Below are 26,919 nucleotides of genomic sequence, written 5' to 3' on the forward strand. Positions count from 1 at the left end.
AAGAAGGTGTGAATGTCCAACCGTAGTTGGTAAAAAGCGGGTAAGAAAAGGTTAAATACCCGACTGTACACAATCAATAGCGGGAGCGGAGTTGTTCGGCTACTAAAAGGTGTGAAAGTCCGACCATGGTTTGTAAAAAGCGGGTAAGAATAGGTGCGAATGCCCGATAATGTATGATCAAAAGAGGGAGTGGAGGTTTTCGGCTGCAAGAAGGTCTGAATGTCCAACCATAATTTGTAAAAACCGGGGAAGAAAACGCTCGAAAGCCCGACTATACACCATCAAAAGTGGGAGCGGAGGTGTTCAGCTGCAAGACGGTCTGAATGTCCATCAATAATTGCTAGAAAACATGAAAGAAAATTTTCGAATATCAAACTGCACATGATCATAAGCGGGAGAGGAGGTGTTCAGCTGCAAGAAGGTGTGAATGTCTACCCATAATTACTGAAAAATGGGTAAGAAAAGGTGCGAATGCCTAACCATACATCATCAAAAGAGGGAGCGGAGGTGTTCCGCTGTAAGACGGTGTGAATGTCCGACCACAGATGGTAAAAAGCGGGTAAGAAAAGGTTAAATTACCCGACTGTACACAATCAAAAGAGGGAGCGGAGTTGTTCAGCTAAGAGAAGGTGTGAAAGTCCGACCTTGGTTTGTAAAAAGCGGGTAAGAAAAGGTTCGTATGCCCGAATATACACCATCAAAAGCGGAAGCGGAGGTGTTCGGCTGCAAGATATTGTGAACGTCCGACCAAAGTTTGTAAAAAGCAGTTAAGAAAAGGTTCGAATATCTAACCAAACATAATCAAAAGCGGGAGCAGAGCTGTTCGACTGGAAGTAGGTGTGAATGTCAGATCATAATTAGCAAAAAGCTGATGAGAAAGGGTGAGAATGCCCGACTATACACCATCAAATGCGGTAGCGGAGTTGTTCGGCTGTGAGTAGGTGTGAATCTCCAACCATAATTGCTGAAAATGTGTTAGAAAAGGTAAAAATGCCGGTCCATACATAATCAAAATCGGGAGAGGTGGTGTTCAGCTGCAAGGTCTAAATGTCCATCAATAATTGCTAGAAAACATGAAAGAAAATTTTCTAAAATCAAACCACACATGATCATAAGTGGGAGAGGAGGTGTTCAGCTGCAAGAAGGTGTGAATGTCCACCCATAATACCTGAAAAATGGGTAAAAAAAAGGTGCGAATGCCCAACCATACATCATCAAAAGCAGGAGTGCATGTGTTCGGCTACAAGAAGGTGTGAACGTCCAACCAAAGTTTGTAAAAAGCAGTTAAGAAAAGGTTCGAATATCCAACCATACATAATCAAAAGCGGGAGCAGAGCTGTTCGACTGAAAGTAGGTGTGAATGTCAGATCATAATTTGCAAAAAGCTGATGAGAAAGGGTGAGAATGCCCGACTATACACCATCAAATGCGGGAGCGGAGTTGTTCGGCTGTGAGTAGGTGTGAATCTCCGACCATAATTGCTGAAAAATGTGTTAGAAAAGGTAAGAATGCCGGTCCATACATCATCAAAAGCGAGAGAGGTTGTGTTCGGCTGCAAGTGGGTGTGAATGTCCAGCCATAATTACTCACAAACGGGTAAGAAAAGGTAGTATTGCCAGACCATATATGATCAAAACAGGGAGCGGAGGTGGTTCAGCTGCAAGAAGGTTTGAATGTCCGACTAAAGTTCAAATATATTAACAAAAGCGGGAGGAGAGGTCTTCGGATGAGAGTGGTTGAAAATTTCCAACCATAATGTATAAAATGCGGTGAAAAAAAGGTGTGATAGAACACTTAAAGGTGGAGCGGAAGTGTTCGGCTGCAAGAAGGTGTGAATGTCCGACTATATTTGGTGAAAAGCAGGTGAAGCAAGGTCTGAATGCCCAACCTTACATCATCAAAAGCGAGATCAGAGGTGTTTGGCTGCAAGAAGGCCATAGTTTGCCAAAAGCGGGTAAGGTGCGAATGACCGACTAAATATCAACAAAAGTGGGGGCGGAGGTCTTCGGATGCAAGTGGGTGTGAATATCCCACCATACAAGTATGGTGGAGGGGAAGCTGTGAATGGCCGACCATAGTAAAAGGCGGGTGAGAGAAGGTGCGAATGCCTAACCATACATCATCAAAACAGGGAGCAGAGGTGTTCTGCTGTAAGAAGGTGTGAATGTCCAACCATAGTTGGTAAAAAGCGGGTAAGAAAAGGTTAAAATACCCGACTGTACACAATCAATAGCGGGAGCGGAGTTGTTCAGCTAAGAGAAGGTGTGAAAGTCCGACCTTGGTTTGTAAAAAGCGGGTAAGAAAAGGTTCGTATGCCCGAATATACACCATCAAAAGCGGAAGCGGAGGTGTTCGGCTGCAAGATATTGTGAACGTCCGACCAAAGTTTGTAAAAAGCAGTTAAGAAAAGGTTCGAATATCTAACCAAACATAATCAAAAGCGGGAGCAGAGCTGTTCGACTGGAAGTAGGTGTGAATGTCAGATCATAATTTGCAAAAAGCTGATGAGAAAGGGTGAGAATGCCCGACTATACACCATCAAATGCGATAGCGGAGTTGTTCGGCTGTGAGTAGGTGTGAATCTCCAACCATAATTGCTGAAAAATGTGTTAGAAAAGGTAAAAATGGCGGTCCATACATCATCAAAATAGGGAGAGGTGGTGTTCAGCTGCAAGAAGGTCTAAATGTCCATCAATAATTGCTAGAAAACATGAAAGAAAATTTTCGAAAATCAAACCACACATGATCATAAGTGGGAGAGGAGGTGTTCAGCTGCAAGAAGGTGTGAATGTCCACCCATAATACCTGAAAAATGGGTAAAAAAAAGGTGCGAATGCCCAACCATACATCATCAAAAGCAGGAGTGCATGTGTTCGGCTACAAGAAGATGTGAACGTCCAACCAAAGTTTGTAAAAAGCAGTTAAGAAAAGGTTCGAATATCCAACCATACATAATCAAAAGCGGGAGCAGAGCTGTTCGACTGCAAGTAGGTGTGAATGTCAGATCATAATTTGCAAAAAGCTGATGAGAAAGGGTGAGAATGCCCGACTATACACCATCAAATGCGGTAGCGGAGTTGTTCGGCTGTGAGTAGGTGTGAATCTCCAACCATAATTGCTGAAAAATGTGTTAGAAAAGGTAAAAATGCCGGTCCATACATAATCAAAATCGGGAGAGGTGGTGTTCAGCTGCAAGAAGGTCTAAATGTCCATCAATAATTGCTAGAAAACATGAAAGAAAATTTTCGAAAATCAAACCACACATGATCATAAGTGGGAGAGGAGGTGTTCAGCTGCAAGAAGGTGTGAATGTCCACCCATAATACCTGAAAAATGGGTAAAAAAAAGGTGCGAATGCCCAACCATACATCATCAAAAGCAGGAGTGCATGTGTTCGGCTACAAGAAGGTGTGAACGTCCAACCAAAGTTTGTAAAAAGCAGTTAAGAAAAGGTTTGAATATCCAACCATACATAATCAAAAGCGGGAGCAGAGCTGTTCGACTGCAAGTAGGTGTGAATGTCAGATCATAATTTGCAAAAAGCTGATGAGAAAGGGTGAGAATGCCCGACTATACACCATCAAATGCGGGAGCGGAGTTGTTCGGCTGTGAGTAGGTGTGAATCTCCAACCATAATTGCTGAAAAATGTGTTAGAAAAGGTAAGAATGCCGGTCCATACATCATCAAAATCGAGAGAGGTTGTGTTCGGCTGCAAGTAGGTGTGAATGTCCAGCCATAATTACTCACAAACGGGTAAGAAAAGGTAGTATTGCCAGACCATATATGATCAAAACAGGGAGCGGAGGTGGTTCAGCTGCAAGAAGGTTTGAATGTCCGACTAAAGTTCAAATATATTAACAAAAGCGGGAGGAGAGGTCTTCGGATGAGAGTGGTTGAAAATTTCCAACCATAATGTATAAAATGCGGTGAAAAAAAGGTGTGATAGAACACTAAAAGGTGGAGCGGAAGTGTTCGGCTGCAAGAAGGTGTGAATGTCCGACTATATTTGGTGAAAAGCAGGTGAAGCAAGGTCTGAATGCCCAACCTTACATCATCAAAAGCGAGATCAGAGGTGTTTGGCTGCAAGAAGGCCATAGTTTGCCAAAAGCGGGTAAGGTGCGAATGTCCGACTAAATATCAACAAAATTTGGGGCGGAGGTCTTCGGATGCAAGTGGGTGTGAATGTCCGGCTATATTTTGTGAAAAGCAGGTGAAGCAAGGTCTGAATGCCCAACCTTACATCATCAAAAGCGAGATCAGAGGTGTTTGGCTGCAAGAAGGCCATAGTTTGCCAAAAGCGGGTAAGGTGCGAATGACCGACTAAATATCAACAAAAGTGGGGGCGGAGGTCTTCGGATGCAAGTGGGTGTGAATATCCCACCATACAAGTATGGTGGAGAGGAAGCTGTGAATGGCCGACCATAGTAAAAACCGGGGAAGAAAAGGCTTGAAAGCCCGACTATACACCATCAAAAGTGGGAGCGGAGGTGTTCAGCTGCAAGACGGTCTGAATGTCCATCAATAATTGCTAGAAAACATGAAAGAAAATTTTCGAATATCAAACTGCACATGATCATAAGCGGGAGAGGAGGTGTTCAGCTGCAAGAAGGTGTGAATGTCTACCCATAATTACTGAAAAATGAGTAAGAAAAGGTGCGAATGCCTAACCATACATCATCAAAAGAGGGAGCGGAGGTGTTCCGCTGTAAGACGGTGTGAATGTCCGACCATAGATGGTAAAAAGCAGGTAAGAAAAGGTTCGAATGCCCGAACATACACCATCAAAAGAGGGAGCGGAGGTGTTCCACTGTAAGAAGGTGTGAATGTCTGACCATAGTTGGTAAAAAGCGAGTAAGAAAAGGTGAAAATACCCGACTGTACACAATCAATAGCGGGAGCGGAGTTGTTCGGCTACAAGAAGGTGTGAAAGTCCGACCATGGTTTGTAAAAAGCGGGTAAGAAAAGGTGCGAATGCCCAACAATGTATGATCAAAAGAGGGAGTGGAGGTTTTCGGCTTCAAGACGGTCTGAATGTCCATCAATAATTGTTAGAAAACATGAAAGAAAATTTTCGAATATCAAACTGCACATGATCATAAGCAGGAGAGGAGGTGTTCAGCTGCAAGAAGGTGTGAATGTCTACCCATAATTACTGAAAAATGGGTAAGAAAAGGTGCGAATGCCTAACCATACATCATCAAAAGAGGGAGCGGAGGTGTTCCGCTGTAAGATGGTGCGAATGTCCGACCATAGATGGTAAAAAGTGGGTAAGAAAAGGTTAAATTACCCGACTGTACACAATAAAAAGAGGGAGCAGAGTTGTTCAGCTAAGAGAAGGTGTGAAAGTCCGACCTTGGTTTGTAAAAAGCGGGTAAGAAAAGGTTCGTATGCCCGAATATACACCATCAAAAGCGGAAGCGGAGGTGTTCGGCTGCAAGATATTGTGAACGTCCGACCAAAGTTTGTAAAAAGCAGTTAAGAAAAGGTTCGAATATCTAACCAAACATAAGAATGAGTCTTTTCCGCTGTAGAATGCCCGACTATAGACCATCAAATGCGGGAGCGGAGGTGTTCGGCTCTGAGTAGGTGTGAATGTCCGACCATAATTGCTGAAGAATGTGTTAGAAAAGGTAAGAATGCTGGACCATACATCATCAAAAGCGGTAGAGGTGGTGTTCGGCTGCAAAAAGGTGTGACTGTTCGACTAAAGTTTGTAAAAAGTGGGTAAGACAAGGTGCGAATGCCTGACAATGTATGATCAAAAGCGGGAGCGGAGGTGTTCAGCTGCAAGAAGGTCTACATGTCCATCAATAATTGCTAGAAAACATGAAAGAAACTTTTCGAAAATCAAACCGCACATGATCATAAGTGGGATAGGAGGTGTTCAGCTGCAAGGTGTGAATGTCCACCCATAATTCCTGAAAAATGGGCAAAAAAAAGGTGTGAATGCCCAACCATACATCATCAAAAGCAGGAGTGGAAGTGTTCGGCTACAAGAAGGTGTGAACGTCCAACCAAAATATGTAAAAAGAAGTTAAGAAAAGGTTCGAATATCCAACCAAACATAATCAAAAGCGGGAGCAGAGCTGTTCGACTGCAAGTAGGTGTGAATGTCAGATCATAATTTGTAAAAAGCTAATGAGAAAGGGTGAGAATGCCCGACTAAATATCATCAAATGCGGGAGCGGAGTTGTTCGGCTGTGAGTAGGTGTGAATCTCCGACCATAATTGCTGAAAAATGTGTTAGAAAAGGTAAAAATGCCGGTCCATACATCATCAAAAGCGAGAGAGGTTGTGTTCGGCTGCAAGTAGGTGTGAATGTCCAGCCATAATTACTCACAAACGGGTAAGAAAAGGTAGTATTGCCAGACCATATATGATCAAAACAGGGAGCGGAGGTGGTTCAGCTGCAAGAAGGTTTGAATGTCAAACTAAAGTTCAAATATATTAACAAAAGCGGGAGGAGAGGTCTTCGGATGAAAGTGGTTGAAAATTTCCAACCATAATGTATAAAATGCGGTGAAAAAAAAGGTGTGATAGAACACTAAAAGGTGGAGCGGAAGTGTTCGGCTGCAAGAAGGTGTGAATGTCCGACTATATTTGGTGAAAAGCAGGTGAAGCAAGGTCTGAATGCCCAACGTTACATCATCAAAAGCGAGATCAGAGTTGTTTGGCTGCAAGAAGGCCATAGTTTGCCAAAAGCGGGTAAGGTGCGAATGTCCGACTAAATATCAACAAAATTTGGGGCGGACGTTTTCGGATGCAAGTGGGTGTGAATATCCCACCATACAAGTATGGTGGAGAGGAAGCTGTGAATAGCCGACCATAGTTTGGAAAAAGCGGGTAAGAAAAGGTTTGAATGCTCGAACATACACCATCAAAAGAGGGAGCGGAGGTGTTCCGCTGCACGAAGGTGTGAATGTTCGACCATACTTGGTAAAAAGCGGGTAAGAAAAGGTTAAAATACCCGACTGTACACAATCAATAGCGGGAGCGGATGTGTTTGGCTACAAGAAGGTGTGACAGTCCGACCATGGTTTGTAAAAAGCGGGTAAGAAAAGGTGCGAATGTCCGACAATGTATGATCAAAAGAGAGAGCGGAGGTTTTCGGATACACGAAGGTTTGAATGTCCTACCATAGTTTGTAAATAGCGGGTAAGAAAAGGTTCGAATGCCCGACTATACACCATAAAAAGCGGGAGCGGAGGTGTTCCGCTGTAAGACGGTGTGAATGTCCGACCATAGTTGGTAAAAAGCGGGTAAGAAAAGGTTAAAATACCCGACTGTACACAATCAATAGCGGAAGCGGAGTTGTTCGGCTACAAGAAGGTGTGAAAGTCCGACCTTGGTTTGTAAAAAGCAGTTAAGAATAGGTTCGAATATCCAACCAAACATAATCAAAAGCGGGAGCAGAGCTGTTCGACTGCAAGTAGGTGTGAATGTCCAGCCATAATTACTCACAAACGGAGGAAGAAAAGGTAGTATTGCCAGACCATACATGATCAAAACAGGGAGCGGAGGTTCAGCTGCAAGGTGTGAATGTCTGACTATAGTTTGTAAAAAGCGGGTAAGACAAGGTGCGAATGCCCAACAATGTATGATCAAAAGAGAGAGCGAAGGTGTTCGGCTGCAAGGTCTGAATGTCCAACCATAATTTGTAAAAACCGGGTAAGAAAAGGCTCGAAAGCCCGACTATACATCATCAAAAGCGGCAGCGGAGGTGTTCACTTGCAAGAAGGTGTGAATGTTCGACTAAAGTTTGTAAAAAGCTGGTAAGACAAGGAGCGATGTCCCGACATTGTATGATCAAAAGCGGGAGCGGAGGTGTCCAGCTGTGAGTAGGTGTGAATGTCCGACGATAATTGCTGAAAAATGTGTTAGAAAAGGTAAGAATACTGGACCATACATCATCAAAAGGGGGAGAGGTGGATTTCGGCTGCAAGAAGGTGTGAAAGTCCGACAATGGTTTGTAAAAAGCGGGTAAAAAAAGGTTCGAATGCCCAAATATACATCATCAAAAGCGGAAGCGGAGGTGTTCGGATGCAAGAAGGTGTGAACGTCCGACCAAAGTTTGTAAAAAGCAGTGAAAAGCAAGAAAAAGCATTTCGTGAGTTCTGCATGATTTGGGATTTTGCTTATAAAATGCATTACTTCACTCAAACTATGTTAAAACTGATTTGTCCTTCATATTTACCATGTCTAGAAATATTTAAACAAAAAAACAACGTTGTACTTTGCAGTAAAAGAAAGAGCAAATCTAAAGTTTCAGGAATTAGAGTATAAGCCTGCTTTCATGAGTTCTGCACGATTTCGGATTTTGCTATAAAATGAATTGCTTTGCTCAAACCAAGTTAAAACTGCTTTGTCCTTCCATATTCATCAATGTCTAGATCGACTTCAACAAAGAAAAACATTGGACTTTACAGTAGAAGAAGTTGAAATCCATCTACACATTGATAAATATGAAGAACAAAGCAGTTCCCACTTGCCCATAAGAAAATAAGCTTATTCTCGGATTCCTGATCCTTCAGTGTTGCTCTTTCTTCTACTGCAAAATACAATGTTGTTCTTTGTTGAAGTCGATCTAGACATTGATCAATATGAAGGTAAAAGCCGTTTTAACATAGTTTGAGTGAAGGAATTGATTTTATAGATAAAATCCCAAATCATAGAGAACTCCTCAAAAGGGGCGTATGGCTTAATCACAAGTGTAGTTCTTTCTCATTCAGGGTAGTATGAGGAAGTTTATGCTTGAAATATATGTAGAAATGGGTACATATGAAGGACAAAGCAGTGTTAACTTAGTTTGAGTGAAGGAATTCATTTTATACATAAAATCCCAAATCATGCAGAACGTATGAAAAGAAGCTTATTCTCGGATTCCTGATCCTTCAGTTTTGCTCTTTCTTCTACTGCAAAATACAATGTTGTTCTTTGTTGAAGTCGATCTAGACATTGATAAATATGAAGGAAAAAGCAGTTTTAACTTGGTTTGAGTGAATGAATTCATTTTATACATAAAATCCGAAATCGTGCAGAACTCATGAAAATAAGCTTATTCTCGGATTCCTAAAACTTTTGATTGGCTCTTTCTTTTACTGCAAAGTACAACGTTTTTTTGTTTAAATCTATCGAGACATTGATCAATATGAAGGTAAAAGCCGTTTTAACATAGTTTGAGTGAAGGAATTAATTTTATAGATAAAATCCCAAATCATGCAGAACTCCTCAAAAGGGAGGTATGGCTTAATCACAAGTGTGGCTCTTTCTCATTCAGGGTAATATGAGGAAGTTTATGCTTGAAATATATGTAGAAATGGGTACATATGAAGGACAAAGCAGTGTTAACTTAGTTTGCGTGAAGGAATTCATTTTATACATAAAATCCGAAATCGTGCAGAACTCATGAAAATAAGCTTATTCTCGGATTCCTACAACTTTTGATTTGCACTTTCTTTTACTGCAAAGTACAACGTTGTTTTTTGTTGAAATCTATCTAGACATTGATAAATACAAGCCGAAACTCTGCTGCCACTTTTGATAATTTATGGTTGGGCATTCTTACCTTTTCTTACCCGCTTTTTACAAATTATGATCTTACATTCACACCTACTTGCAGTCGAACACCTTCTCATCCACTTATGATCATGTGCGGTTGGGCTTTCGCACCTTTTCTTACCCATTTTTCAGTAATTATGGGTGGACATTCAGACCTTCTTGCAGCCGAAAACCTCCGCTCCTCTTTTGATCATACATTGTCGGGCATTCACACCTTGTCTTACCCGCTTTTTACAAACTTTAGTCGGACATTCAAACCTTCTTGCAGCCGAACCACCTCCGCTCCCTGTTTTGATCATATATGGTCTGGCAATAGTACCTTTTCTTACCCGTTTGTGAGTAATTATGGCTGGACATTCACACCTTCTTGCAGCCGAACACAACCTCTCCCGCTTTTGATGATATATGGTCCGGCATTCTTACCTTTTCTAACACATTTTTCAGCAATTATGGTCGGACATTCACACCTACTCACAGACGAACACCTCCGCTCCCACATTTGATAGTGTATAGTCGGGCATTCGAACCTTTTCTTACCCGCTTTTTACAAATTATGGTCGAACATTCACACCTACTTGCAGCTGAATACTTCCGCTCTACCTTTTAGGTATGTATGGTTGGCATTTGCACCTCTTTTTATACTGATTGCTGAAGATTAAGTTGTTCTTTCTCAAACTACAAATTTTTTTTAATTGTTGAAACTTGATTTGAAGTGGATAAATAAGGAGGACAAACAGTTTTAAGTCAGGCTGATAGAAGGAATTAATTTTATAGCAAAATCTGTATTTCGTCATATGTCGAGAGATACTTATTGCTAAAGAAGTTCTTTCTCATTCTACAAAGTACAACGTTGTTTATCGTTGAAACTTGATTAGACATGAATAAATATGAAGGACAAAGCAGTCTTAACTTGGTTTGAGTTAATGAATTCGTTTTATAGGAGAATCCGAATTCGTGCATAACTCATAAAATAGAGCTTATTTTCGGATTCCTGAAGAATGAGTCTGGTTCTTTCTCATAATACAAAGTTTGTTGTTTATTGTTGAAACTTCATCAGAAGTGAAGAAATAAATGAATGCCTATCAACAAATGTGGGATCTAAACTCTAGTGCTTCCTCTAAAATAATTTCCTTTCACAATTTAGAAATGTGTGTGTGTAAGTCACAACACCCGTGACACCAAAACGGCTTTCTTTTCTGTACACTCTGCACTATGAGCACACACACCAAATCAGAAAGGCTTTTTTCTCTCTTTTCTACATAATGGACTGTGGGGACACAAAACCGCTCTCTCTCTTTTTTTTTTTTTATCGTGTGCCAGGGCGTTGTCTCACGTATTAGATTATGCTTAAGATACGAATGGGTTTATCAGTCACACCAGAATCCATACATACTGATCCTCCCGTAATAAAATGGTCGGATCTTATCAAACACACTTTGTTTCTTGTGACAATCAAGTCAGCGAAACAGCGTATACACGTCAAGACACTGAATCAAGTTTGCCACAAGAACTCATAAGTTTGGCAGTATTGCTCTGCCGTCAGCAATCATACACCCATTTTATTTTCGTGAGACATGTGCAAGCACCTGTTCATCTACTGTTCTATCACTATGAATTAGTGATCTATTATCAATAAGGATACTTCTACAACTACTATCAAAGTATGTCCGGACTTCTTATGTTGTCAGTTGCTATATATGAATAAGTGGGTAGCTACTGACAAGCATTAAGCATGTCACACAGCCCAAACATATAACATTTCAGGACACACCACACAGTTAACAACCACAGTGAAGCGTGTCAAAGCCCAAACATGTAACATTCAACAGGACACTTACACAACACATTCAAATCAAACAGTCAGACAACATACAAGAACATATACCCCAGCCGGCATTGATCCCTGCCTATTTTCGTACAGCACACTATGTGTGCGCACACCTTTATTCACAAACTCTTCAACTTATACTCTTTTACCGAAGCTGCTACAGCTCGATTGGCCGAATACCCTTTGATCCTATTTCGGTGAATTTGACATCTGCCTTACATATAACAGATTAGCGGTTTAGCAGTTTTAATTTAGTTTGAGTGAAGGAATTCATTTTATAGCAAAATCCGAAATCGTGAAGCACTCATGAAAGTAAGCTTATTCTCGGATTCCTGAAACTTTAGATTTGCTCTTTCTTTTACTGCAAAGTACAACGTTGTTTTTTTTGTTTAAATCTTTCTAGACATGGTAAATATTAAGGACAAAGCAGTTTTCACATAGTTTGAGTGAAGGAATTCATTTTATAGATAAAATCCCAAGAGTCTGCTGAGAAAAGAGAGTGAATGCGAAGTAGACTTTAACACGGCTATGGGAGCGAGCCGAGTGTGGGCTAACCGGGAGAATTGCTTGAAAGAAACGCGACACCGAATGAGCGATCAGAACAAAGCCTCAATACGGGATTCTCGTGGTGTTTTTGTTGCTGCCTTGTCTTTTGCACAGAGTAAAAGACAAGGCAGCCATCGAATAGGGCCCGATTGTTCCTAGTTGGTCAGCCGAGGAGCAAGGGGGGGGGGGGGGAGCAAGCGTCTCAACCAAGCAAAGCTCACCATGGGGAAGGTGGCTATGCCAACTAGCCTGATGCCCTGCTCCCGCAGTGACGGATAATCGTACTCTGGTTTCTCTTCATAACGTACAAGTCTTTCGCCTTTTACTAAAGATTTCTGTGGAGAGCAGCACTAATGAGTTGTTTCTATTTTTGGCAGGCTTTACCTTTGCGGGTGAAGCCTTTTCTGTCTTTGCAAAAGCAATCTTCTTACTGTGCAGAGTGACTTCTCTGAGTAGAGTCGCCTTACTTGTTGCGACTGTGCCGATGTTCGAAGCTGGAGTGCAAAGTTGTTGCTTGAATGGTGCTTGCTGGAGCGTGCGGGAGTGCAAAGTTATACCATTTAAAAGGGCTGAAGAGTGCTCAGTGCAGCGGGTGGGCGACACTCTGGCCACCTTGAAAACCGAGGTTACATCCACTACCAGGGGCAGCCCAAGTTCTGCCGCAAGTGTGGTGAGCATGGGCACCTGGTTGAGGCTTGTACCAAGGTGTTAAGTGGGAAGAGCAGAGAAATTGGGCAAACTTTTGGAGAGTGTCCAAATGGCAGGAAATGTAATCTCTGTGGAGAATTAAATCACCTCTTCAGAGATTGCCCTAAATCTTTTGCCAACAAATCAAAGACGGTAAAGCCACAGTCAAGCCAACAAAGAGAAGGACCAAAGGTGGCAGTTGGTGAACAAAGTGAAGAGGTTGACCCAATAAATTCAAACTTCCCGCCAAAAGTTTGGATTGGAAGTGAGGAGCAAAAAGGGGAGGGGCCTGTAGAGGCCTCACCACTCAGTGTTGAAGTCTGTGAGAATTCACAGGCAGAGGGTGGAGCTACGCTAAATGAGGAGGAAGAGCAGACAGGTGAGTCTAGTGAAGATACTCACCTCCCCGAAGGTCAACAGCCGAAGAGGACGGCATCTGAGCCTCTGATTCCCCAGTGGTATCAGAGAAGAGGGGAAGGGTTAGGTCCCTTTCAGACAGTTCTTCAGAGGAAGAACCTAGAGTCTTCCCCTCCGACTCACCAAATGAGGTCTCCTTTTTAACTTCAGCTCTGCAATCAACCCCCAGGGACTCAAAGTTAAATGCAACATTGCGTCAGAGGCCAACACCGAGAGTCCGAAAAGGAAATATAGATCACCCTACTCACTTTTCACCTAAAGAAATGAAGGAAGAGCTAGTTTCCCAAGAAATAACCTGTGTGTAATTTGTTTTGATAACTTAGAAAAACGAAAATGACATACCTACTTTCCTTTATGCTTTTAATGGTTCTCACCTTCTCAACACTAAATGTGAAAAGTGTGAAATCAAAGACAAGAGCCCAGAGTATTTTATCCTTCTTAGACTCCATAAAATCAGATGTGTTTTTAATACAAGAATGTGGACTACCTTTTTTAAAAAACCATAGACAATGGGAGGAAATGTGGCCCCATTTATCGATATGGAGTGGCTCAAATCAAAATAAAAATGATGGTGTGGCCATTCTAATTAAAAATCCGCATGTTCTGGTGAAAGGTAGCACAGTGGTGAGAGACGGACGGGCACTTTTAGCACACTTGAATTTTATGGGGCAAGACTTTAACCTCTTAAATATTTATGGTTTCAATGGAAAAAATGAAAGGTATGACCTTTTAGAAGATATACAGCTTTACATGCTAGGGCAAGTACCTTTAGTTGTAGGAGGGGATTTTAACTGTATCTTGAGCAGGAAAGATAGAAAAAGAGCAGGGGTAGATTTTAAAGTGGATAAGACTTTGATTTTACTTCAGGGCATATGCAGGGATTTTAAGCTTACTGACTGTTTTAAAACCATGCATCCCAGAGAGGAGGGCTTCACCTGGTTTAGTCATGATGGCACTAGAGCCTCTCGCATTGATTATTTCTTTACTAGAGATTGCCCACCCACTGATGTTAGATTAACCCCTGTTTTCTTTTCAGACCACCTTATGCTCTCCTGCACCCTTTCACCCCCTTCTGGTGTGACGGTAGGAAGTGGTCTGTGGAAACTCAACTGTTCCCTGTTGGAGGATGAAATCATAGTCAGTCAGTACAGGGAATGTTATAAAGAGTGGCAGACCCTTCAAGACCTCTACGAAACACATGCACAATGGTGGGAAATGGTGAAGGAAACGACCCAGACTTTTTTTAAACAGCAAGGTAAACGTAAAAAAAGGAAAGAGAATAGATGTATGATGGGACTACATAAACGCTTACAGCGCTACTTTAAACTAAATCAGTGTGGCTTAGACTTTAAAGAAGAAATCAAAGATGTCAAAAAGGAAATGTCAGTTTTAGCAGAAATAAAGAGTAAAGGAATTTTTGTAAGAAGCAGGGAGCAGGAAATTGAGGAAGGTGAAAAAGAAAGAAAGTTATAAATAAAAAGGAGTGTATTCAAAATCTAAAAAGAGAAGATGGGTTTTTAACAAAATCCACACAAGAGATGATTGAAACTGTACATACCTTTTATAGTAACATGTACAAAGAGAAACCAGTGCACTTGGAAACATCGGCAGAAATCTTAAAATTCGTTGACAAAACCGTAAAAGAGAATGCACACTTGACACAGAATTTTACTGCTTTAGAGTTAAAAAAATGCCTAACAGGTTTTAAGAGAAGTCGAGCTCCGGGTTTAGACGGGCTTCCTGCAGAATTCTATCTGCCCTATTGGGACCTTTTATCATCAGACATTTTAGATGTTTTTAAAGATTTTGAAAAACTCGACCGACTGCCTGACAGTTTTAGAGTGGGAATAGTGACTCTACTTTATAAAAAAAATGATAAGACTGACCTAAAGAATTGGAGGCCCATCACACTTTTAAACTTTGACTGTAAACTTTTTAGCAAGGTTTTAGCGACACGGATGTCCTCTGTTTTAGAGGAGGTAATTCACCCAGACCAAGCTTGTGCCATCTCAAGGAGACAACTCACCGACAGCCTCGTACTGATTCGAGACATCATTGATTACGCTAGAGACAGAAACACCCGGCTTGTCATCTTAAATTTAGACTTTGAAAAAGCATTTGATCGGGTCTCGCATCAATATCTCTTTCAGGTGTTGCAGCCATCGAAAAGGGCCCGATTGTTCCTACTTGGTGAGCTTTGCTTGGTTGAGACGCTTGCACCCCCCCCCCGCTCCTCGGCTGACCAAGTAGAAACAATCTATTCGATGGCTGCCTTGTCTTTTACTCTGTGCAAAAGACAAGGCAGCCACAAACACCACGGGAACACCGTATTGAGGCTTTGTTCTGACCACTCATTCGGTGTCACGTTTCTTTCAAGCAATTCTCCCGGTTAGCCCGCACTCGGCTCGCTCCCAGAGCCGTGTTAAAGTCCACTTCGCATTCACTCTCTTTTCTCAGCAGATTAAAAGAAAGTTTCATCTTGGGCTCCCTGAAACTTCCATCCTGCACCGCTGTTTGCTTTTTCACAAGAGCAGAGGAGAGCGCACCGTTCCCAGCGGCACTGCAGTACCGGGTCGAGGCTTGGAGTGAACGGAGCAAGCTTCTTTTTCAACTCCTATTCTTAAAAATCCATTTAATATGTTGTCCTCGTATAGAGGACATATTAAACTGATAAGAACAGATACTACACTTGATCTTAGCCAAAAGGCCGAGAAGCGATAACTGTCCACTGTTTCAGGTCCGAGGGCCCTTGCTGGCACAATGCGCACTTGTAGCAGTGTTCTTTTTATGGCCATAGGTGGCCAGAGTGTCACGTTGCACCTCCGCCCACCCGCTGCACTGAGCACTCTTCAGCCCTTTTAAATGGTATAACTTTGCACTCCCGCATGCTCCAGCAAGCACCATTCAAGCAACAACTTTGCACTCCAGCTTCGAACATCGGCACAGTCGCAACAAGTAAGGCGACTCTACTCAGAGAAGTCACTCTGCAAAGTAGCAAGATTTCTTTTGCACAGACAGAAAGGGCTTCACCCGCAAAGGTAAAGCCTGCCAATAATAGAAACAACTCATTAGTGCTGCTCTCCACGGAAGTCTTTAGTAAAAGGCGAAAGACTTGTATGTTATGAAGAGAAACCAGAGTACGATTATCCGTCACTGCGGGAGCAGGGCATCAGGCTAGTTGGTATAGCCACCTTCCCCATGGTGAGCTTTGCTTGGTTGAGACGCTTGCCCCCCCCTTTACTCTATGCAAAAGACAAGGCAGCAACAAAAACACCACGAGAATCCCGTATTGAGGCTTTGTTCTGACCGCTCATTTGGTGTCGCGTTTCTTTCAAGCAATTCTCCCGGTTAGCTTACACTCGGCTCGCTCCCATAGCCGTGTTAAAGTCTACTTCGCATTCACTCTCTTTTCTCTGCAGACTCTTGGGATTTTATCTATAAAATGAATTCCTTCACTCAAACTATGTTAAAACTGCTTTGTCGTTCATATTTACCATGTCTAGAAAGATTTAAACAAAAAAAACAACGTTGTACTTTGCAGTAAAAGAAAGAGCAAATCTAAAGTTTCAGGAATCCGAGAATAAGCTTACTTTCATGAGTGCTTCACGATTTCGGATTTTGCTATAAAATGAATTCCTTCACTCAAACTAAATTAAAACTGCTAAACCGCTAATCTGTTACATGTAAGGCAGATGTCAAATTCACCGAAATAGGATCTAAGGGTATTCGGCCAATCGAGCTGTAGCAGCTTCGGTAAAAGAGTATAAGTTGAAGAGTTTGTGAATAAAGGTGTGCGCACACATAGTGAGCTGTAGGAAAATAGGCAGGGAGCAATGCCGGCTGGGGTATATGTTCTTGTATGTTGTCTGACTGTTTGATTTGAATGTGTTGTGTAAGTGTCCTGTTGAATTTTTGGGCTTTGACACTTCACTGTGGTTGTTAACTGTGTGGTGTGTCCTGAAATGTTATATGTTTGGGCTGTGTGACATGCTTAATGCTTGTCAGTAGCTACCCACTTATTCATATATAGCAACTGACAACATAAGAAGTCTGGACAAACTTTGATAGTAGTTGTAGAAGTATCCTTATTGATAATAGATCACTAATTCATAGTGATAGAACAGTAGATGAACAGGTGCTTGCACATGTCTCACGAAAATAAAATGGGTGTATGATTGCTGACGGCAGAGCAATACTGCCAAACTTATGAGTTCTTGTGGCAAACTTGATTCAGTGTCTTGACGTGTATACGCTGTTTCGCTGACTTGATTGTCACAAGAAACAAAGTGTGTTTGATAAGATCCGACCATTTTATTACGGGAGGATCAGTATGTATGGATTCTGATGTGACTGATAAACCCATTCGTATCTTAAGCATAATCTAATACGTGAGACAACGCCCTGGCACACAATCAAAAAAAAAAAGAGAGAGCGGTTTTGTGTCCCCACAGTCCATAATGTAGAAAAGAGAGAAAAAAGCCTTTCTGATTTGGTGTGTGTGCTCACAGTGCAGAGTGTAGAGAAAAGAGAGAAAAGAAAGCCGTTTTGGTGTCACGGGTGTTGTGACTTACACACACACATTTCTGAATTGAGAAAAGAAATTATTTTAGAGGAAGCAGTAGAGTTTAGATCCCACATTTGTTGATAGGCATTCATTTATTTCTTCACTTCTGATGAAGTTTCAACAATAAACAACAAACTTTGTATTATGAGAAAGAACCAGACTCATTCTTCAGGAATCCGAAAATAAGCACGAATTCGGATTCTCCTATAAAACGAATTAATTAACTCAAACCAAGTTAAGACTGCTTTGTCCTTCATATTTATTCATGTCTAATAAAGTTTCAACGATAAACAACGTTGTACTTTGTAGAATGAGAAAGAACTTCTTCAGCAATAAGCATCTCTCGACATATGATGAAATACAGATTTTGCTATAAAATTAATTTCTTCTATCAGCGTGACTTAAAACTGTTTGTCCTCCTTATTTATCCACTTCAAATAAAGTTTCAACAATTAAAAAAAAATTGTAGTTTGAGAAAGAACAACTTAATCTTCAGCAATCAGTATAAAAAGAGGGTAACAAAAGGTGCAAATGCCAACCATACATCACTAAAAGGTGGAGCGGAAGTATTCAGCTGCAAGTAGGTGTGAATGTTCGACCATAATTTTTAAAAAGTGGGTAAGCAAAGGTTCGAATGCCCGACTAAATATTAACAAAAGCGGGAGGAGAGGTCTTCGGATGAGAGTGGGTGAGAATTTCCTACCATACAAGTATGGTGGAGAGGAAGCTGTGATTGGCCGACAATAGTAAAAAGCAGGTGAGAAAAGGTGCGAATGTCAAAACATACATGATCAAAACAGGGAGCGGAGGTGTTTGGCTGCGACAAGGTGTGAATGTCCACCCATAATTAATGAAAAACGGGCAACAAGTAGGTTCGAATGCCCAACCATACATCATCAAAAGCAGGAGTGGATGTGTTCGGCTTCAAGAAGGTATGAATGTCCATCAATAATTGCTATAAAACATGAAAGAAAATTTTCGAATATCAAACCGCACATAATCATAAGCGGGAGAGGAGGTGTTCCGCTGCAAGAAGGTGTGAATATCCACCCATAATTACTGAAAAATGGGTAAGAAAAGGTGCGAATGCCCAACCATACATCATCAAAAGCAGGAGTGGATGTGTTCGGCTACAAGAAGGTTTGAATGTCCGACCATAGTTTGTAAAAAGCGGGTAAGAACAGGTTTGTATGCCCGACTGTACACAATCAAAAGAGGGAGCGGAGTTGTTCAGCTACAAGAAGGTGTGAAAGTCCGACCATGGTTTGTAAAAAGCGGGTAAGAACAGGTTCGTATGCCCGAATATACACCATCAAATGCGGGAGAGGAGGTGTTCGGCTGTGAGTAGGTGTGAATCTCCAACCATAATTGCTGAAAAATGTGTTAGAAAAGGTAAGAATGCCGGTCCATACATCATCAAAAGCGGGAGAGGTGGTGTTTGGCTGCAAGAAGGTGTGAACGTCCGACCAAAGTTTGTGAAAAAGCAGTTAAGAAAAGGTTCGAATATCTAACCAAACATAATCAAAAGCGGGAGCAGAGCTGTTCGACTGCAAGTAGGTGTGAATGTCAGAGAATAATTTGCAAAAAGCTGATGAGAAAGGGTGAGAATGCCCGACTATACACCATCAAATGCGGTAGCGGAGTTGTTCGGCTGTGAGTAGGTGTGAATCTCCAACCATAATTGCTGAAAAATGTGTTAGAAAAGGTAAAAATGCCGGTCCATACATAATCAAAATCGGGAGAGGTGGTGTTCAGCTGCAAGAAGGTCTAAATGTCCATCAATAATTGCTAGAAAACATGAAAGAAAATTTTCGAAAATCAAACCACACATGATCATAAGTGGGAGAGGAGGTGTTCAGCTGCAAGAAGGTGTGAATGTCCACCCATAATACCTGAAAAATGGGTAAAAAAAAGGTGCAAATGCCCAACCATACATCATCAAAAGCAGGAGTGCATGTGTTCGGCTACAAGAAGGTGTGAACGTCCAACCAAAGTTTGTAAAAAGCAGTTAAGAAAAGGTTCGAATATCCAACCATACATAATCAAAAGCGGGAGCAGAGCTGTTCGACTGCAAGTAGGTGTGAATGTCAGATCATAATTTGCAAAAAGCTGATGAGAAAGGGTGAGAATGCCCGACTATACACCATCAAATGCGGGAGCGGAGTTGTTCGGCTGTGAGTAGGTGTGAATCTCCAACCATAATTGCTGAAAAATGTGTTAGAAAAGGTAAGAATGCCGGTCCATACATCATCAAAATCGAGAGAGGTTGTGTTCGGCTGCAAGTAGGTGTGAATGTCCAGCCATAATTACTCACAAACGGGTAAGAAAAGGTAGTATTGCCAGACCATATATGATCAAAACAGGGAGCTGAGGTGGTTCAGCTGCAAGAAGGTTTGAATGTCCGACTAAAGTTCAAATATATTAACAAAAGCGGGAGGAGAGGTCTTCGGATGAGAGTGGTTGAAAATTTCCAACCATAATGTATAAAATGCGGTGAAAAAAAGGTGTGATAGAACACTAAAAGGTGGAGCGGAAGTGTTCGGCTGCAAGAAGGTGTGAATGTCCGACTATATTTGGTGAAAAGCAGGTGAAGCAAGGTCTGAATGCCCAACCTTACATCATCAAAAGCGAGATCAGAGGTGTTTGGCTGCAAGAAGGCCATAGTTTGCCAAAAGCGGGTAAGGTGCGAATGTCCGACTAAATATCAACAAAATTTGGGGCGGAGGTCTTCGGATGCAAGTGGGTGTGAATGTCCGGCTATATATGGTGAAAAGCAGGTGAAGCAAGGTCTGAATGCCCAACCTTACATCATCAAAAGCGAGATCAGAGGTGTTTGGCTGCAAGAAGGCCATAGTTTGCCAAAAGCGGGTAAGGTGCGAATGACCGACTAAATATCAACAAAAGTGGGGGCGGAGGTCTTCGGATGCAAGTGGGTGTGAATATCCCACCATACAAGTATGGTGGAGAGGAAGCTGTGAATGGCCGACCATAGTAAAAGGCGGGTGAGAGAAGGTGCGAATGTCAAACCATACATAATCAAAACAGGGAGCGGAGGTGTTCTGCTGTAAGACGGTGTGAATGTCCGACCATAGATGGTAAAAAGCAGGTAAGAAAAGGTTCGAATGCCCGAACATACACCATCAAAAGAGGGAGCGGAGGTGTTCCACTGTAAGAAGGTGTGAATGTCTGACCATAGTTGGTAAAAAGCGGGTAAGAAAAGGTGCGAATGCCCAACAATGTATGATCAAAAGAGGGAGTGGAGGTTTTCGGCTTCAAGACGGTCTGAATGTCCATCAATAATTGCTAGAAAACATGAAAGAAAATTTTCAAATATCAAACTGCACATGATCATAAGCAGGAGAGGAGGTGTTCAGCTGCAAGAAGGTGTGAATGTCTACCCATAATTACTGAAAAATGGGTAAGAAAAGGTGCGAATGCCTAACCATACATCATCAAAAGAGGGAGCGGAGGTGTTCCGCTGTAAGACGGTGTGAATGTCCGACCATAGATGGTAAAAAGCGGGTAAGAAAAGGTTAAATTACCCGACTGTACACAATCAAAAGAGGGAGCAGAGTTGTTCAGCTAAGAGAAGGTGTGAAAGTCCGACCTTGGTTTGTAAAAAGCGGGTAAGAAAAGGTTCGTATGCCCGAATATACACCATCAAAAGCGGAAGCGGAGGTGTTCGGCTGCAAGATATTGTGAACGTCCGACCAAAGTTTGTAAAAAGCAGTTAAGAAAAGGTTCGAATATCTAACCAAACATAAGAATGAGTCTTTTCCGCTGTAGAATGCCCGACTATAGACCATCAAATGCGGGAGCGGAGGTGTTCGGCTCTGAGTAGGTGTGAATGTCCGACCATAATTGCTGAAGAATGTGTTAGAAAAGGTAAGAATGCTGGACCATACATCATCAAAAGCGGTAGAGGTGGTGTTCGGCTGCAAAAAGGTGTGACTGTTCGACTAAAGTTTGTAAAAAGTGGGTAAGACAAGGTGCGAATGCCTGACAATGTATGATCAAAAGCGGGAGCGGAGGTGTTCAGCTGCAAGAAGGTCTACATGTCCATCAATAATTGCTAGAAAACATGAAAGAAACTTTTCGAAAATCAAACCGCACATGATCATAAGTGGGATAGGAGGTGTTCAGCTGCAAGGTGTGAATGTCCACCCATAATTCCTGAAAAATGGGCAAAAAAAAGGTGTGAATGCCTAACCATACATCATCAAAACAGGGAGCGGAGGTGGTTCAGCTGCAAGAAGGTTTGAATGTCCGACTAAAGTTCAAATATATTAACAAAAGCGGGAGGAGAGGTCTTCGGATGAGAGTGGTTGAAAATTTCCAACCATAATGTATAAAATGCGGTGAAAAAAAGGTGTGATAGAACACTAAAAGTTGGAGCGAAAGTGTTCGGCTTCAAGAAGGTGTGAATGTCCGACTATATTTGGTGAAAAGCAGGTGAAGCAAGGTCTGAATGCCCAACCTTACATCATCAAAAGCGAGATCAGAGGTGCTTGGCTGCAAGAAGGCCATAGTTTGCCAAAAGCGGGTAAGGTGCGAATGTCCGACTAAATATCAACAAAATTTGGGGCGGAGGTCTTCGGATGCAAGTGGGTGTGAATATCCAACCATACAAGTATGGTGGAGAGGAAGCTGTGAATAGCCGACCATAGTTTGGAAAAAGCGGGTAAGAAAAGGTTTGAAAACCCGAACATACACCATCAAAAGAGGGAGCGGAGGTGTTCCGCTGTACGAAGGTGTGAATGTCCGACCATAGTTGGTAAAAAGCGGGTAAGAAAAGGTTAAAATACCCGACTGTACACAATCAATAGCGGGAGCGGATGTGTTCGGCTACAAGAAGGTGTGAATGTCCGACCATGGTTTGTAAAAAGCGGGTAAGAAAAGGTGCGAATGTACGACAATGTATGATCAAAAGAGAGAGTGGAGGTTTTCAGATACAAGAAGGTTTGAATGTCCCACCATAGTTTGTAAAAAGCGGGTAAGAAAAGGTTCGAATGCCCGACTATACACCATCAAAAGCGGGAGCAGAGGTGTTCCGCTGTAAGACGGTGTGAAAGTCCGACCATGGTTTGTAAAAACCGGGAAGAAAAGGCTCGAAAGCCCGACTATACACCATCAAAAAGAAGGTTTGAATGTCCATCAATAATTGCTTTAAAACAAGAAAGTAAATTTTCGAATATCAAACCGTACATGATCATAGGAGAGGAGGTCTTCCGCTGTAAGACGGTGTGAATGTCCGACCATAGTTGGTAAAAAGCGGGTAAGAAAAGGTTAAAATACCCGACTGTACACAATCAATAGCGGGAGCGGAGTTGTTCGGCTACTAAAAGGTGTGAAAATCCGACCCTGGTTTGTAAAAAGCGGGTAAGAAAAGGTTCGAATGCCCGAACATACACCATCAAAAGAGGGAGCGGAGGTGTTCCGCTGTAAGACGGTGTTAATGTCCGATCATAGTTGGTAAAAAGCGGGTAAGAAAAGGTTAAATTACCCGACTGTACACAATCAAAAGAGGGAGCGGAGTTGTTCAGCTAAGAGAAGGTGTGAAAGTCCGACCATGGTTTGTAAAAAGCGGGTAAGAAAAGGTTCGTATGCCCGAATATACACTATCTAAACCGGAAGCGTAGGTGTTCGGCTGCAAGAAGGTGTGAACGTCCGACCAAAGTTTGTAAAAAAGCAGTTAAGAAAAGGTTCGAATATCTAACCAAACATAATCAAAAGCGGGAGCAGAGCTGTTCGACTGCAAGTAGGTGTGAATGTCAGAGAATAATTTGCAAAAAGCTGATGAGAAAGGGTGAGAAATCCCGACTATACACCATCAAATGCGGTAGCGGAGTTGTTCGGCTGTGAGTAGGTGTGATTCTCCAACCATAATTGCTGAAAAATGTGTTAGAAAAGGTAAGAATGCCGGTCCATACATCATCAAAAGCGGGAGAGGTGGTGTTCGGCTGCAAGTAGGTGTGAATGTCCATTAATAATTGCTTTAAAACATGAAAGAAAATTTTCGAATATCAAACCTTACATGATCATTAGCGGGAGAGGAGGTGTTCAGCTGCAAGAAGATGTGAATATCCACCCATAATTACTGAAAAATGGGTAGGAAAAGATGCGAATGTCCAACCATAAATCATCAAAAGCAGGAGTGGAGTTGTTCAGCTATAAGAAGGTATGAAAGTCCAACCATGGTTTGTAAAAAGAGGGTAAGAGAAGGTTCGAATACCCGAATATATACCATCAAAAGCGGAAGCGGGGGTGTTTGGCTGCAAGAAGGTGTGAACGTCCGACCAAAGTTTGTAAAAAGCAGTTAAGAAAAGGTTTGACCGAACATAATCAAAAGCGGGAGCAGAGCTGTTCGACTGCAAGTAGGTGTGAATGTCAGATCATAATTGCTGAAAAATGTGATAGAAAAGACTAGAATTCCGGACAATACATCAACAAAAGCGGGAGAGGTGGTTTTTCGGCTGCAAGTAGGTGTGAATGTCCAGCCATAATTACTCACAAACGGGGGAAGAAAAGGTAGTATTTCCAGACCACACATGATCAAAACAGGGAATGGAGGTGGTTCAGCTGCAAGGTGTGAATGTCTGACTAAAGTTTGTAAAAACCATGTAAGACAAGGGGCGAATGCCCGACAATGTATGATCAAAAGAGGGAGCGGAGGTTTTCGGCTGCAAGGTCTGAATGTCCAACCATAATTTGTAAAAATCGGGGAAGAAAAGGCTCGAAAGCCCGACTATACACCATCAAAAGAGGGAGCAGAGGTGTTCAGGTGCAAGAAGGTCTGAATGTCCACCCATAATTACTGAAAAATGCATAAGAAAAGGTGCGAAAGCCCAACCGCACATGATCATAAGTGGATGAGAAGGTGTTCGACTGCAAGTAGGTGTGAATGTAAGATCATAATTTGTAAAAAGCGGGTAAGAAAATGTAAGAATGCCCAACCATAAATTATCAAAAGCGGCAGCAGAGTTTCGGCTGGTATTTATCAATGTCTAGATAGATTTCAACAAAAAACGTTGTACTTTGCAGTAAAAGAAAGAGCAAAACTGAAGGATCAGGAATCCGAGAATAAGCTTCTTTTCATGAGTTCTGCACGATTTCGGATTTTATGTATAAAATGAATTCATTCACTCAAACCAAGTTAAAACTGCTTTTTCCTTCATATTTATCAATGTCTAGATCGACTTCAACAAAGAACAACATTGTATTTTGCAATAGAAGAAAGAGCAAAACTGAAGGATCAGGAATCCGAGAATAAGCTTCTTTTCATACGTTCTGCATGATTTGGGATTTTATGTATAAAATGAATTCCTTCACTCAAACTAAGTTAACACTGCTTTGTCCTTCATATGTACCCATTTCTACATATATTTCAAGCATAAACTTCCTCATACTACCCTGAATGAGAAAGAACCACACTTGTGATTAAGCCATACGCCCCTTTTGAGGAGTTCTGCATGATTTGGGATTTTATCTATAAAATCAATTCCTTCACTCAAACTATGTTAAAACGGCTTTTACCTTCATATTCATCAATGTCTCGATAGATTTAAACAAAAAAACAACGTTGTACTTTGCAGTAAAAGAAAGAGCCAATCAAAAGTTTTAGGAATCCGAGAATAAGCTTATTTTCATGAGTTCTGCACGATTTCGGATTTTATGTATGAAATGAATTCATTCTCTCAAACCAAGTTAAAACTGCTTTTTCCTTCATATTTATCAATGTCTAGATCGACTTCAACAAAGAACAACATTGTATTTTGCAGTAGAAGAAAGAGCAACACTGAAGGATCAGGAATCCGAGAATAAGCTTATTTTCTTATGGGCAAGTGGGAACTGCTTTGTCCTTCATATTTATCAATGTGTAGATGGATTTCAACTTCTTCTACTGCAAAGTCCAATGTTTTTCTTTGTTGAAGTCGATCAAGACATTGATGAATATGGAAGGACAAAGCAGTTTTAACTTGGTTTGAGTGAAGTAATGCATTTTATAAGCAAAATCCCAAATCGTGCAGAACTCATGAAAAGCTTTTTCTCGCTTTTCACTGCTTTTTACAAACTTTGGTCGGACGTTCACACCTTCATGCATCCGAAAACCTCCGCTTCCGCTTTTGATGATGTATATTCGGGCATTCGAACCTTTTTTTACCCGCTTTTTACACACCATTGTTGGACTTTCACACCTTCTTGCAGCCGAACACCACCTCTCCCGCTTTTGATGATGTATGGTCCAGTATTCTTACCTTTTCTAACACATTTTTCAGCAATTATGGTCGGACATTCACACCTACTCACAGCTGGACACCTCCGCTCCCGCTTTTGATCATACAATGTCGGGACATCGCTCCTTGTCTTACCAGCTTTTTACAAACTTTAGTCGAACATTCACACCTTCTTGCAGCTGAACACCTCCGCTCCCGCTTTTGATGATGTATAGTCGGGCTTTCGAGCCTTTTCTTACCCGGTTTTTGCAAATTATGATCTGACATTCACACCTACTTGCAGTCGAACAGCTCTGCTCCCGCTTTTGATTATGTTTGGTTGGATATTCGAACCTTTCCTTAACTGCTTTTTACAAACCATGGTCGGACTTTCACACCTTCTTGTAGCCGAACAACTCCGCTCCCGCTATTGATTGTGTACAGTCGGGTATTTTAACCTTTTCTTACCCGCTTTTTACCAACTATGGTCGGACATTCACACCGTCTTACAGCGGAACACCTCCGCTCCCGCTTTTTATGGTGTATAGTCGGGCATTCGAACCTTTTCTTACCCGCTATTTACAAACTATGGTAGGACATTCAAACCTTCATGTATCCGAAAACCTCCGCTCTCTCTGTTGATCATACATTGTCGGACATTCGCACCTTTTCTTACCCGCTTTTTAAAAACCATGGTCGGACTGTCACACCTTCTTGTAGCCGAACACATCCGCTCCCGCTATTGATTGTGTACAGCCGGGTATTTTAACCTTTTCCTATCCGCTTTTTACCAAGTATGGTCGGACATTCACACCTTCGTACAGCGGAACACCTCCGCTCCCTCTTTTGATGGTGTATGTTCGGGCATTCAAACCTTTTCTTACCCGCTTTTTCCAAACTATGGTCGGCTATTCACAGCTTCCTCTCCACCATACTTGTATGGTGGGATATTCACACCCACTTGCATCCGAAAACCTCTTCAAACCTTCTTGCAGCTGAACCACTGCGGTCCCTGTTTTGATCATATATGGACTGGCAATACTACCTTTTCTTACCCGTTTGTGAGTAATTATGGCTGGACATTCACACCTACTTGCAGCCGAAC

The 26,919-nt window shown here is 41.9% G+C and overlaps 3 non-coding genes across 3 annotated transcripts; 1 reads left to right on the forward strand and 2 right to left on the reverse strand.

Moving 5' to 3' along the window:
• The first annotated feature begins 12,214 nt into the window (after positions 1–12,214).
• LOC140287601 (U5 spliceosomal RNA) lies at positions 12,215–12,328 on the forward strand. Its single transcript, XR_011911741.1, has one exon. It is a non-coding gene; the product is annotated as a U5 spliceosomal RNA (small nuclear RNA).
• A 3,244-nt stretch (positions 12,329–15,572) lies between these two features.
• Positions 15,573–15,756, reverse strand: LOC140287591 (U2 spliceosomal RNA). The gene has a single exon (XR_011911732.1). It is a non-coding gene; the product is annotated as a U2 spliceosomal RNA (small nuclear RNA).
• A 308-nt stretch (positions 15,757–16,064) lies between these two features.
• LOC140287597 (U5 spliceosomal RNA) lies at positions 16,065–16,178 on the reverse strand. The gene has a single exon (XR_011911738.1). It is a non-coding gene; the product is annotated as a U5 spliceosomal RNA (small nuclear RNA).
• Positions 16,179–26,919: the final 10,741 nt, after the last annotated feature.

Source organism: Leuresthes tenuis, unplaced genomic scaffold (assembly GCF_036924035.1).
Source record: "Leuresthes tenuis unplaced genomic scaffold, fLeuTen1.0.hap1 SCAF_154, whole genome shotgun sequence".
Classification (NCBI taxonomy): Eukaryota; Metazoa; Chordata; class Actinopteri; order Atheriniformes; family Atherinopsidae; genus Leuresthes; species Leuresthes tenuis.